At 42.8% G+C, this 12717-nt stretch overlaps 1 protein-coding gene across 4 annotated transcripts in view; it reads right to left on the bottom strand.

The window, feature by feature from the left end:
* Positions 1-12717, bottom strand: part of smtnb (smoothelin b) — a 416118-nt gene that overhangs the window by 180393 nt on the left and 223008 nt on the right. The gene's annotated exons all lie outside the window — the stretch shown is intronic.

The raw sequence follows: 12717 nt of genomic DNA, 5'->3' as shown, positions 1-12717 counted from the left end.
ATTGGAACTTCTTTACTGCAGGGTTACCCAATAGCTTCATGTAGTCCATTGCACAATGCACTGTTGAGTGGCTGTATGCCTCAGCAGGGGTCCAAGTTCACACAAGCCTAGCGCCACTTGGCCAGCTTATACCTCTTAAAGGGAAGGTGCATTCAGGCTGCAGCAGATGCTGGAAGTAGCTAGAGAAAACATTTCTAGCAGTTAATAGCACAACAGGGCAGAGAGCATGCTCCAAGATTTTCAGACACAACAGAGCACTGGAGACCTCCAAGCAATAAGTAGAGAAGGTGAGAGATGTCCTCTATCCACAAGGGGGCAGGACACCCTCCAGACAGATATTCAAAAGCAGTGGGACAAGAGAACCATTGCAGTCAATGCAGGTACTGTAGCTCTGACGACCAGGATGCAGCGCCACAAGAAGTTCAATGACTTTGTATGAGTGGTCAAGGTCAGTGAATTCATCTTGTCAAGGAACTATCATATTTTTCCTAATATTACTGTGTGATACTTTAAAGCAGGCTTATGTTTGGGTGTGTGTATGGTTCTGTGTGTGTGGCTAATTTAATTAAACTAGAGACGATTAGGCTGCAAGGTTTAAACTATCTAATGAGTTAGGTGTAAAATAGGCATTCGAAATGGAGATGAGTAAGCTAGGGTCAGGTCTCAGCAGAGACGGTGTGAATGAAATTAGCATTTTTAGATAAGTGGAGAAGTGTTTGATTTTCAAAGGGACATGGAAAATGTTCACAATTGGCAAGATAATTAAGGCAAGGTTATTACTTTGTGTTTTCCCAAAAATGCTGGCCATAATGATAACATGAAAGATTTTTATATTCTGGGAAAAGTAACTTCTAAAGACAAGTTGAAACAATGGGATTTACAGGTCAAAAAGGGAGAAACATATTTAAAGAATGATGGAAGGCTGTGTGAGGGCTGGCCATGTGAGATCTTGAAAGGTGACTGTGTAAAACAGACTTGGGGAAAAAGCCTCTAGCCACTCTGCAGAAGTTTGCTGTTCCTGTAACCAAGGTTGTGTTAAAAGCCTTTGGAATTCCATTGTCCAGTGGGTGCTTGTGGTAACATTGCTGGATGCGGGGACTTGACAAGGTGGTTGCTGAAAGGATATTTCCCCTGTGGGAGAGACTAGAACTAGGGAACACAGTTTAAAAATAAGGGGTCTTATATTTAAGATGGAGATGAGGAGAATTTTTTTCTTTCAGATGATTATTAGTATGTGGTATTCTCTTCCGCAGAGAGCAGTGGGCAGGACCATTTAATATTTTTAAGACTGAGTTAGATTCTTGATTGACAAGAGAGCCAAAGATTAGAAGGGTAGACAGAATGTGGAGTTGAGACCACAATCAGATCAGCCATGAACTTATTGAATGGCGGAGCAGGCTCAAGGGGACAAATAGCCTGCTCCTGCTCCTAATTCATATGTTCAAATGACTTTATAAATTTGGAATCTATTTGGACTGTTGCCTTAAAGTAGGGGGGGGGGGGGGAAATCTGGCTAAGTAACTATTATGTAACTATTATCTTGTGTGTGTTTCAGTTTTTTCTTCTTTTGTTAATAAATATTTTAATTTAATCTTTAAAATCTCTAAAGGTGGTAGTGGATTCATTACTTCTGACTTCAGTGCACCAACCTTCTCGTAATAAACACACCCTACAAAATTGTTATGTTAGCGTGACCAAGTTTCCCTTGTGGATTTGGTCAGCCTGGCAAACATTACCTGCCGTATCATAATGATCTTCAATGCCATATCCTTACAACTGAGCCACTAGCCTCATCCAACGTTTAATTCACCATTGCCTACTGCACTCACCTAACAAAAATCTATCAATCATGACATACCTCATTCATAGCTTCACCTGATCCTCACATATTTAGCAATGCTGCAAGACTCACACTCACATCTCACTCACCCTGTCAGCTATTCAACCAAAACAGCTACATACACAAACAGATCGAATCATAATTAACAACACACTTAGCTCTCTCTTGCTGCGTAGAGTGGTGCATAACTGGAGGCAGCAGCATCTAACTGGCGGAGGACAGGCAAAGCTGCATATCCTTACCCCCATGGAGAAAGCAGGACTGAGGTGATGGCCAGTGGCAAGGCTGAAATCATCAGAGATGATGGTATGAGAGATTGGATTGTTGGCCCTGCTGGGGGAGGAACAGAGGCAGGTGGGTGTGGAATTTTGTGCCGTCAGCCGGCATGCCCGTTTCCTGGCTCCATCCTGTTCCTGAGCCATTTCCCAGAGGAGGAATGGGGTGGGGGAGCAGATCTACCCACCTGCAAGTGGCGGGTAGCCAGCTGAAGCACTTAGAAGCCTATTAAGGCTAATTATTGTAGGCAGACTGGGATTTTCCACTTGGCCTCCAGGTCCCTGTAGACTCTGGGGCACAGTGCATCTGCCTGAAGGTGGCCACTCAGTGGCAGACTGGGGTGGGGTAGAGTGGGGGGAAGGAGACAGGCAGCACCTGTGGCAGGCTTACAGGTTCTCCTTGCCTGGCAGGGTTCAGTTGCAGCCATAAGCCTCAATGTGGGGAGGGGCTCCCCCTTCTCAGTGGTGCCCCAATTGCAAAAGCCTATTATTTCAGACTGAAGAAAGTTGGAGAGAGGGCACCTCCATCTTGGGGAACTCTCCCCTTCACTTACCTGCTGCTGCTTTCTGGCTGGAGGGTCTCCTATTGGCCCTCAAGTTTTCAGTGACCACTGCCATCCTTAATTGGATAGCAAGCCCTCCTTCTAGCCATTGATTGGCCATTTCAGGGAAAATCACAGGCGAGTGACTGTTCCCTACTTTACAGTGCGTGCTTCGACCCCCATTTGAGCCTAATGGCAAGTCCTGAATCCCCAAAGACTGATGGACATGCACAATGAACTGCTTGATGCATTGGCAGATGTCAGATTGCAGTTACTGTCAAGAAGCACTAACTTGGCATATGGCATTGCACAGATCTTTTTTATCCCCCACCCTAGTGTGGAAGTGGTGATCAACTCCATGAAAACTCTTGCAGGGCCAATCAAGATGAGTGTTTGATGGTCAACGTCTCAGCTTCCATTACAGCACAAGCAGAAGCCGTCCAACATATGGGTGCTGTGGTGGAAGCACAGACTGAAGTCTTGCAAGCTCAGGTTGTTGCCACACAAATATAAAATGTGCATCATATTTTAAATGGTGTGGTGATGTGTTTCTGTTGACAGCAACAGTGAAAATTGCTATGGCAACATGCACTTTCACATGCATGTTGTAGTCTAGAGCTATGGATAGTGATGGTAGAGGCTTCAACTTTTTTTCATCACATGGCTGACCAGGAATTTCTCCTGCTCTTATCGCCTGCCATTGGCCTGTGTTGGAAAGATATGCAGGTTGATGCACACCTTCCTTAGCCATCAAGTCCTGGGATGGGACTCAAACCCGGGGGTTGGTGTTGGCAGTGGCACTGTAGAGCACGAAGCTGATGGCAGCATTTGTCTTCCCATCATTGCCACTCTGCCAATGCCTTTGCTGTTGCCCGTTAAGTTAGGGTGCTGCCACCCATACTGAGATACTGATGTCAAAGTTGGGCCTTTGAGGGCCAGAGCTGCTTGAGATCATTCTTGAGGCAATCTGTCGTCTTCCCCACATGAAATTCAGCAGCCTACCACCAGCCATGCTGCAGCCACTGGAGTAGCACTGCATGGCAGCCCGAGGACAAGCAGAGGCACATAGAAGACAACCATTAAGGGAATGCACAAAGGAATTTGTTAACTTTCATATGAAATATTGGATGGTTTGTTTGATGAAGTTGGTTTGGAATATTAGTTTTGCGGTGGCTTTTATTTCAGCATTGTAGCTAGCAGGCTATTGTGATGGTCAGTAACAGAGGAAAGGTAAAGTGTGGGACTGTTCATGAATGGGGAATTGGGGTTGTATTCACTGAAGCTCAGTTGGATGAGCTGATCACAGACAGCACAGCAAGGAATGGGGTATGTTGTCTCCTCCCTTTCCTCTCCTGTTCCTTCTCCTCAGGTTTCTCCTCTTCCTCCTTATCAGCTGGTGGCAAGGGCTGTGTCCACACAACGTGAGGCTGTGCAGCATATAGCAGACCACCACAAAGCATGGCACGCATTCTGGTGAATACTGCAGGGATCTTCCAGAGTGGTCCATGTTGGCCTGCTTTCTTACGTTTTGTGTGGCAGCATAGCTTTTGTTATGAATGCGGCCACCCTGTGGTTTATTGTAATACAGATGAAAATGGGCAATGAACTGGGAGATGTTGCAAATATTGCCTGCTTCATCCTGGAAGGAACCTGAAGCATAAGAGTTCATGGTCATTGTCAACTTTGCGGCCACTATCTGTGCTGTGCCTCTCCTATTCTGAGGCTGCAGTTTAGGCTGAAACAGGTAGCATATTTCAGTGAGCACCTCCTTATAGAAGCGGAGACATTTGACAAGGTGTTCCCACTAAGGTTGAGGCAGGAAAATTGTAAGAGATGTGTTGCCTCTGCTGATTCTCAAACTCAGCAGCAGCCAGTGGAACCAATCAACAACTTGCCTGAGTTGATGATTCTTTTAAATAGCACTGATGTGGGAGTCCTTCCTGCTACTGAATGCATGTTCAGCTTTGTGAGGTTAAGAGGGGGTATTAATTGCAATGTTTAGCTCGAACATGGCATTGCTCGTGTCAAACCTGCATTATACGTTGACTAACATAAGGATCTGTCTACTCTGCATACCTCACAGAGAGGGTGCTTGCACTAACTCCCTTATCAAAATGACATCCAGCGAAGCCTGCATCAGGAATGTGTATGCACTCCGTTACTTCTATTTTATAATAGAGTTCTATTTAAAATAGCACACATAACACTGAAAATACAGCGTTATGCCAACAAATTTTATGGCCAATAGCTCCTATGTCCAAGCAGCTTGCCTCTGGATTCAAAGAGCTGTGGGTTGTGGGGAGGGTGGTTTTGGTGAAATGGCTCAATATACAAGCATCATGACAGTTGCCAAAAAGCTGGGCAGAACCCGGCTTGTAGTATTATTCCTCAGCTGAACATTAATGAAATGGCTGTCTTTTCTGTTCATGAAGGTTGTTCCCTCATTGGGAGAAGCCCTGATGGCCATATGGGTCCTATCAATCCCATCCTAAATTTGAGGGAAGACTGCAATGGCAGCAAAGCCTATAATCTTTCCTACTGACTGTTGGCATCCATGTAAAACATTATAAAATAAGTGAAGAAGGCACCTAGTAGAGCGCAGACCTGTGCCATGCTGTATTAACTCCGCTTTATTCCAATTACGTAGCCCTTCCTTGAGGTTTTCCCTGCTGAGTGATGCTCTGTAACTCAAAGCTGAAAAAGGATTTTTTTATTAGGAGCTTACATCTCACTGAGGAGGTTTCAGGCCAATCCATATCCAACAACCTGCTCTAAAAATTCTGCTCACATATTGACAGCAATAACTAATTCCACCACAGTAGCTGAAACAATCCACAACATTATAAAATAATCAACAACATGCAAAATAAAACAATCCATGATATTCTTACAAAAAAAGTCAATTCATCCTGACAGATCCTTTAAAAAAATCCCAGGATCTGAGTCTTTGCCAAAAATTAATCAGTTCTTCCTTGGGCCATACCCTAATTGTGTACCAAGTTTTGTTGAAATCATCCATTGGTTTTTGATATATATTGTTTACAAACAGACTTACAAACGGGGACAAAAACATTACCTCTGCCCACCTTCAATGGTGGAGGTTATCATTGGCCTTTGCAAAGAAGACATCACTGACCTGCTTGAAGCATTGCTTACAAGTCCAGTATTTGGTGTCCATCCATTGCTGCTCTTGAGAAGATAGTGGTGAGCTGCCTATTGTGACCTCATGCAACCTGGAAACAGCCCAGGGTGCAAAAATTAAGAGCCTCAGAGGAAAACCAGGTGAGGGATGCAAGATAGGTCAGGCTGCACCAGTGCACACTGGCTGGTATCCCAGCACCCATATTTACAGACTGAGATACATATATCTAAAACTTTCAAAGTAATTTCTGGGCAGGCTGCCATTATGAATGAGTCATGCCACATTTTGAAAAGTGACAAGGGAGTCAAGGGTGGTGGGGGATAGGCAGGAAAGTGGAGTTGAGGCCAAATCAGATCAGCCATGATCTTATTGAATGGTGGAGCAGGCTCGAGGGGCTGAATGACCTAATCCTGCTTCTATTTCTTATGATCTTATGACTCATCTGCAAATGCAGAACTACTAGTGTCTTTGATGGTCACAACAGCCCTTAACTTCTATGCCTCCAGATTATTCTAGCACCCCTGATTCTTCCACCAACTTTGTGCCAACCTCAAGCCCAAGATTAGCAAGAACCTCTTTCAACTCAATATCAGGAAAACAAAGGAAAAGTGTTTCATAGGGTATCTTTCTTTGAAATTTGAACAGGGGTCTGGAAGCACAATATTCACTATTGTATTTGATACCAAATAAGGAGCTGATTTCTACAAGAAGACAACAGCAGTTCTTCTGAACTGTAAGAACTTCTAACATGCCAAATACTATTTATAGTTTGTCTAAACGGATGGTTAGTCAACTCTAAATTCTAAAGTTGTTGTCCTGTATTGCTATCGTTCCAAGTAGACCAAAATGAGGTGGTTGTATCTTCTAAAAGTACATGAAAATTGCCAACACGTTTATAGATCGTAGCAAGAATTAACGATCATTAATGGAAATCTTACAGAAAATATTTTAGTGAAAAATCTCTCTTTTCTTCATTTAGTTCCATTTGTTATTGGTCAGAGTTCCTTGGCCATTTATCCATGAATAGGATCCAGATATGAGCTGTTTTAACATGTATGTTGAGCAAGAAACTTAACCAAAATGGATTAGCTTCTCTAGAGACTCCCATGCTGTTGTACGTTGTATGCTCAGTTCAATGGGTCTCACAAAGAGGTTCTGAGTCTAGCATGGTTGAACAATAAGTATTTATTGATAAGAGAAAAATATGTACATATTTACAGGGTATAGCCCAAGCTATGCACTAACTCTATGTTTGTTTCTACACACGTGTCTATCCAGTCCACAAATGACTCTAGTCTCAGATCATGTGTCTCTTTATGTCACACTGTGGGCAGTACTTTTTCCCAGTCCCACATTAACCCTTGCTATATTAGGTACCCTTATTATATTAAACCTCCTCGCAAGTCATTACCCAACATATTTATATTACAATCTTGCTACCCCTTCTCCCCACCTCAAGTCTCTGACTTATTAAATTCAGATGGTCTGGAGTCTTGACAATGCTTCCAGATTTTGTTCTGGTCACATCCGGAGGAGTGGTAGGCTCTGTTGATTTGGGCAACCTTTGTTGACTCGGAGTTTGAGCTGTAGTCTGTGTTTCTGGTACTTGGTTGTCTTCTTTGTTCAACTGTATAGTAGGAGGTTCACCTCGAGGGATGAGGAAGAGACTTCTCCTGATCATACCTTCCAATGTATGGATGAGGTATGACCTTGGCTAGTCATCATCTTTCCAGACAATGACGTCCTCCCTTTCAAGGTCCCTGATCCATACACTGTCCTCTTCATGTAATTGTGGCAGGTTTCTAGTGTGGTACCTTTTATTGAAGGCGGAAGTCTGCCGCTGCCCACAGGACAATTCGTGGTCCTGAGTGTTTCGATAGTCCTTGATTGCCAACCCTGGGATTAGTTTCTTAGGAAGCACTGGGAGTTGGATTCTGCCCATCAGCAGCGCAATGGATCTATAAGTTAAAATTGTTGTTGGGAAGTTGATGTTCTTTCTCAGAAGAGCTTTAATGGTGTGGACACCCCTTCCCGCCTCAGCCATCGTGGATACCTTAGGGAGCTGGTGCAGTGTTAAAATTCGGCTGGGTGATGGGGGGTGGGGAGGGGTTGGGGGAAGGGGGAGGGGGATAACCCCCATTTTGCTCATCTCGTTCAGTTGTTACTGCAGTTGCTTCATGAACGGGTACGGTAATTTCCGTGGTACGAACAGGCACACGATCCTAGCATCCTCCCCTAATGTACTACTGTATCGGGTCCTCAGTCACCCCAATCCAGTGAAGGGTTTGGGAAACTCTTAAAATTTGGAATCAGACCCTTGCTTGTTGCTCTCAACAGTTTTCTGAAGGAGGGTGAGGTTGAGACAGGCCTTTCTGCTTAAAAGGGAAAATTCTTGACTGTGGACTACAAATAATGTCTCCCATATTAGTTTATCTTTGTATTGGAGTGTCACTTGCAATGTAGCTTTAACTGGGAGCTTGATGCCATCTGCTCCATATAGTTATGATATGGGTGGCATCAGGCGTTGTGTCACCAGCTGCGCTTCCTGGACGGCAGGACCGTAGCACTGGCTCCTGTGTCCAATTTGAGGTTGGTGAGGTGACTGTTTACTGAGATGTCCACATTCTGAAAAGAGAATCCAAGGTCCTTGACCTCACCCAAGAATCACGGTTGGGTCTCTTCCTGGTGTGGTACCTCAATCTCGTGGATTGTCTTGGGGTCCTCTACCAGTCTGGGTGTCTTAGCTTTGCATAGCTTTCCGAAGTGTCTCAGGCAATTGTAGCTGAAACACTGCACTGAGATTGCTGGACATTGCTCTCTCTTGTGAGGTCATTTGACTCACTAACATGGTCACCGACCCTCTTGTGATTGATTTGGATATTGCCTTCCTTGGCTTGGAGTCTATTTGACCCTTTTTTGCTTTACTATCTAGGCAGTTTGGGTTCTGTGCTTTCACCACATTGGTGCTGTTGGTAGATTTCAGACTGACCATTTGAATAACATTTTCTAGAGTCAGCTCTTCCTTAGCTTGTAGTATGTCTGAAAGCACATCGTCAGCCACTCTGACAACAATTCTGTCCCTTCTGAGTTCTGACTTAAGGTCACCATTGTCACAGCCTTTAGTCAATCTGTATAATTCATTTATAAAAGAGCCAACCGGTTCTCTAGGCTGCTGGGTACGTTTGTTGAATTTCACTCTCTCTAAAATGTTGTTGCTTTCTAGATTAAAGTACAGATCAAATGATTTTAGAACTTCATCAACTTTGTCTGAGGATTTGTTTATTCCTTGCCTCGCAATAATTGGACCTGCTGAATGAAGTAGTGTATTCACTTTTTCAGCTTCTGTCTTTTTATCTAATCCTGAAGCTATCATGTATCTTAAGAATCTTTTCCACCAAAGTCCCCTATGTTGTGTTTGGGCTGGCCCTTGGATCAATCCAAATTGGTATGTTGTCCATGGTTGCATTAAATTCAGGTGAGTACAGCTTTAAATGCTGTGTAGGTTTTAAAGATGTTGCTAAAGTAACCGTTTTCAAAGAGTCTTCCCATGCCTGCCAGGCAGGGTCCCATGGCGATGGCGGTCTTGACCTCTTTATCTTTAGTTTTGTGCAACAATTTACTCAATCAATTATTCTGGGCCTTCCCCGAGATATTGGAGGATTTTCAGGCATTTTACAATCGATTCCCGGTTTTGGCTGAGGTATTTAGACCTTTTTCCCTTCTTACAAGCTCTGCTACCACGTGGTATGGCACCGTTTCTGAACCCAGCTGGCCACGATGCTTTCGGAAATGGCCTGCTCTGATTTTTTGATAGCACTGAAGCTTTTTAAACTAGCCCTGGCTTAGAACTGAATTTTTTGCTCACCTCTGCTAATTCCTTTTACAGCACTCTGCGGGCATTCACAATGGGCCCCACGAGACCTTGTGGAGTCCTCAGCGAAGTTATTTCTCTGCCTTTCTGCTTCCAATTCTGCAAAGGATCTTTTTTCAGGTAATTTCCTTAACTTCAGGTGCTTTTAATCAGGTCAGAATACTATTCCTTAAGTTTTCCAATGTTTGATTTTCTGCTCCAGCTTCTCTGAGGTTTGGGGTTTTTCCATTAGCTGTCACCATGTTGTATATTCAGTTCAGTAGGTCTCATGAAGAGGTTCTGTGTCTAGTGTGGTTGAACATTAAGTGTTGATTCATAATACATAACTATGTACACATATAGGGGGTATAACCCAAGCCATGAGCTAACTCCAGGCTTGCTTTTACACATGTCTTTGTTCAGTTCACAACCAATCAGGTTGTCTCAGGTCATGTGTCTCTTTACATCACACTATGGGCAGTACTGTTTCCCAGTCCCAAATTAAACCCTTGTCATGTCAGGTACCCTTAAACCACGCATGCTAAGGTATCAATCCAGTGGCAGTCAAGTGCAGGATGGACCATTGTTTTGAAGACTTCCCGAAAAATGACTCATTTATTAGCAATAACTACATAGCTAGTGCACAAGAATTATTTTTTAATAATAATGTGACAGGCATGGAACTGCTTATACTAGGTGACCTTCATCATACTCAATGCTCTCTATCTTGTGTTTCTTGTTGACTAAGTCAAACAATATGGTTTACCAGTCCAATTTTAGACTAAAGGGATATACATGCTTAGGCACAGTCTAGTCCAAATCACAAGGAAGTTTTATTGTTACACACCCAAATTCATTACAGTGCTAGCAATGGAGTCAATTTCCATTAAAAAAAAGACAGCCAAACTGCTTAATGGAGTGACCAACACCATTAAACCCAAGTAGATGCCTGCAACATACCTAAGTTTGTAACATCAATGTTTCTTGCTTTACTTCCCTTCTTCTGCTGAAGTTGCTGACACATGCTGGATTACAGTGCCTCTACTTGCAGCCATTTATCCAAACGGCTATTTTTCATATGTGACCTGTTATGGTGACCATTGTAGTTTTTCCTACCTTCGGGGATATCACAATGAAAACAGATCCTGTCCTCAAGTGCATTCTTTACAACAAGGATTTCTAGATAGTGATTATGAAAGGAAACTTGGATGTTTTTAGTCCCCATTACTGGCAGCCCTTAAGCCAAATGCAAGTTCCCTTAACTCTCCTCCAGCTGGGATTAGCCACCTCAGAGCAGCCAGTGATTAAATCTTACACCTTTCTTATCTGTATGGCTAAGTACCACAACATTAAACCAAAGTACGGAGTAAATGTTAATCCTTTAGATTTAAAAATATCAGCATAAATTAAAGCTTCAAATATTTATTCTGTAGCATTATGGAATATATACTCTTATCCGTTTATTTCAAACTTTTTATGTCAACATCCTGCTTTTATCCCTTCTCTGCACATTAATACCAAATACCTACTCTGCATGTCGACATCAACTTAAACTCTGATACAGCTAATCCAAAAATTGTTTTAAGATCTTAACAGTATTAAAGAGCTTCTTTTATTACCCCTAAGTATGCTGCCATCTTCCACCCTCCACAAACTTCAGCTCACAGAAAATTCTATTGTCTGTATCCGAACTTGCACCCAGTTTTGTTCACCCACCCAGAAGGAAAAAACAGTAAAAACTGGGAAATAACTGGTCTGAACTGGTCTTGTATACCTTAAAATGGAACACTAATAAAAACTGGGAAATAAGAATGCTGGTCCAAACTGTTTTTTTCCTTCTGGGCATCATCCTTGTCCTCACTGACCTATACTGGCAATTTTAAAATTATCATCCTCATGTTCAAATTTCTCCATGGCCTTGCCTCTTCCTATCTCTGTAACTTTTCCTGCCCTATAACCCTCAGAATTTTGCTTTCCTTTAATTCTGGCCTCTTGTGCACCCCTGGTTTCCTTTGCCTCACCATTGGCGAATGGGCCTCCAAGCTTTAGGCCCTGGAATTCCCTACCTAAGTCTCTCCACTTCTCTCTCCTCCTTAGGACACTCCAAAACTTAGCTATTTTACCTGTCCCAATGTCTCCTTCTTGTGATCAACGTCAATTTCTTTCTCCGATTATATTGCACCTTAGCTTGTTTAACTATATTAAAAGCACTATATAAATGCAAAGTTCAATTGTTGTTGTTGACTTGTTATCTTCATGTGTGAAAGCAGTCTACTATTTGGACCTTCATTAATAAACAGAGACTTGACAGCCTTCTTTATCTGCAACTTGGGACAAAATTTATTGCATCAAGGGGTTCAACAACATGACTGGAACAAACAAGCCACAGCTTCTCACAAGTCAAAAGAACTGACAATCTGCTTATGCTAATAAAACTGAAATCAGCATCTAGGACTCTAATTAGTTAAACCAGATAAGGTAATTCAGTATGAGAAGATTTGTAGGCCACACGATGCATGAAACATACAAGATGTAGCACCACCTTCAACACCTCTTTGTTCTTCCGTCTGTGACATCTTTTGATTATCTGCTCCTTTCACTGCTTGCTTGTCCCTACAACCACACACACCCCCCCACCCCCTCCCCCTTAGACCAGCTAATATTTCACCCCTCTCCTAATATTCACTCAGTTCTGTTGAAGGGTCATGAGGACTCGAAACATCAACTCTTTTCTTCTCCACTGATGCTGCCAGACCTGCTGAGTTTTCCAGGTAATTCTGTTTTTATACAAGATGTAGTACAGCTCATTTCTTAATTGGAAACAAACCTGATTTGTCAGACAGCAGGAAATTAATAAAAGCATGGCTCACTGAAACAACCTTTCAGTGTGCCAATACACATATCCCCAACAATAGGCCTTTTTTCCTGGTTGTCAAACAAACAGTATCAGCTTTAATTATTGAACATATTTTTGTACTGTTTGCTTGAGCTGAATATACAGCACATGGAGTAAAGGACATGGCAACATAATCCAATGAAGAAGACTGTACCTTGGTTGGAATTATCTC

Source organism: Carcharodon carcharias, chromosome 13 (genome assembly GCF_017639515.1).
Source record: "Carcharodon carcharias isolate sCarCar2 chromosome 13, sCarCar2.pri, whole genome shotgun sequence".
NCBI lineage: Eukaryota > Metazoa > Chordata > Chondrichthyes > Lamniformes > Lamnidae > Carcharodon > Carcharodon carcharias.
The sequence above is the reverse complement of the archived record's forward strand: the minus strand, read 5'-3'. Positions and strand labels throughout refer to the sequence as shown.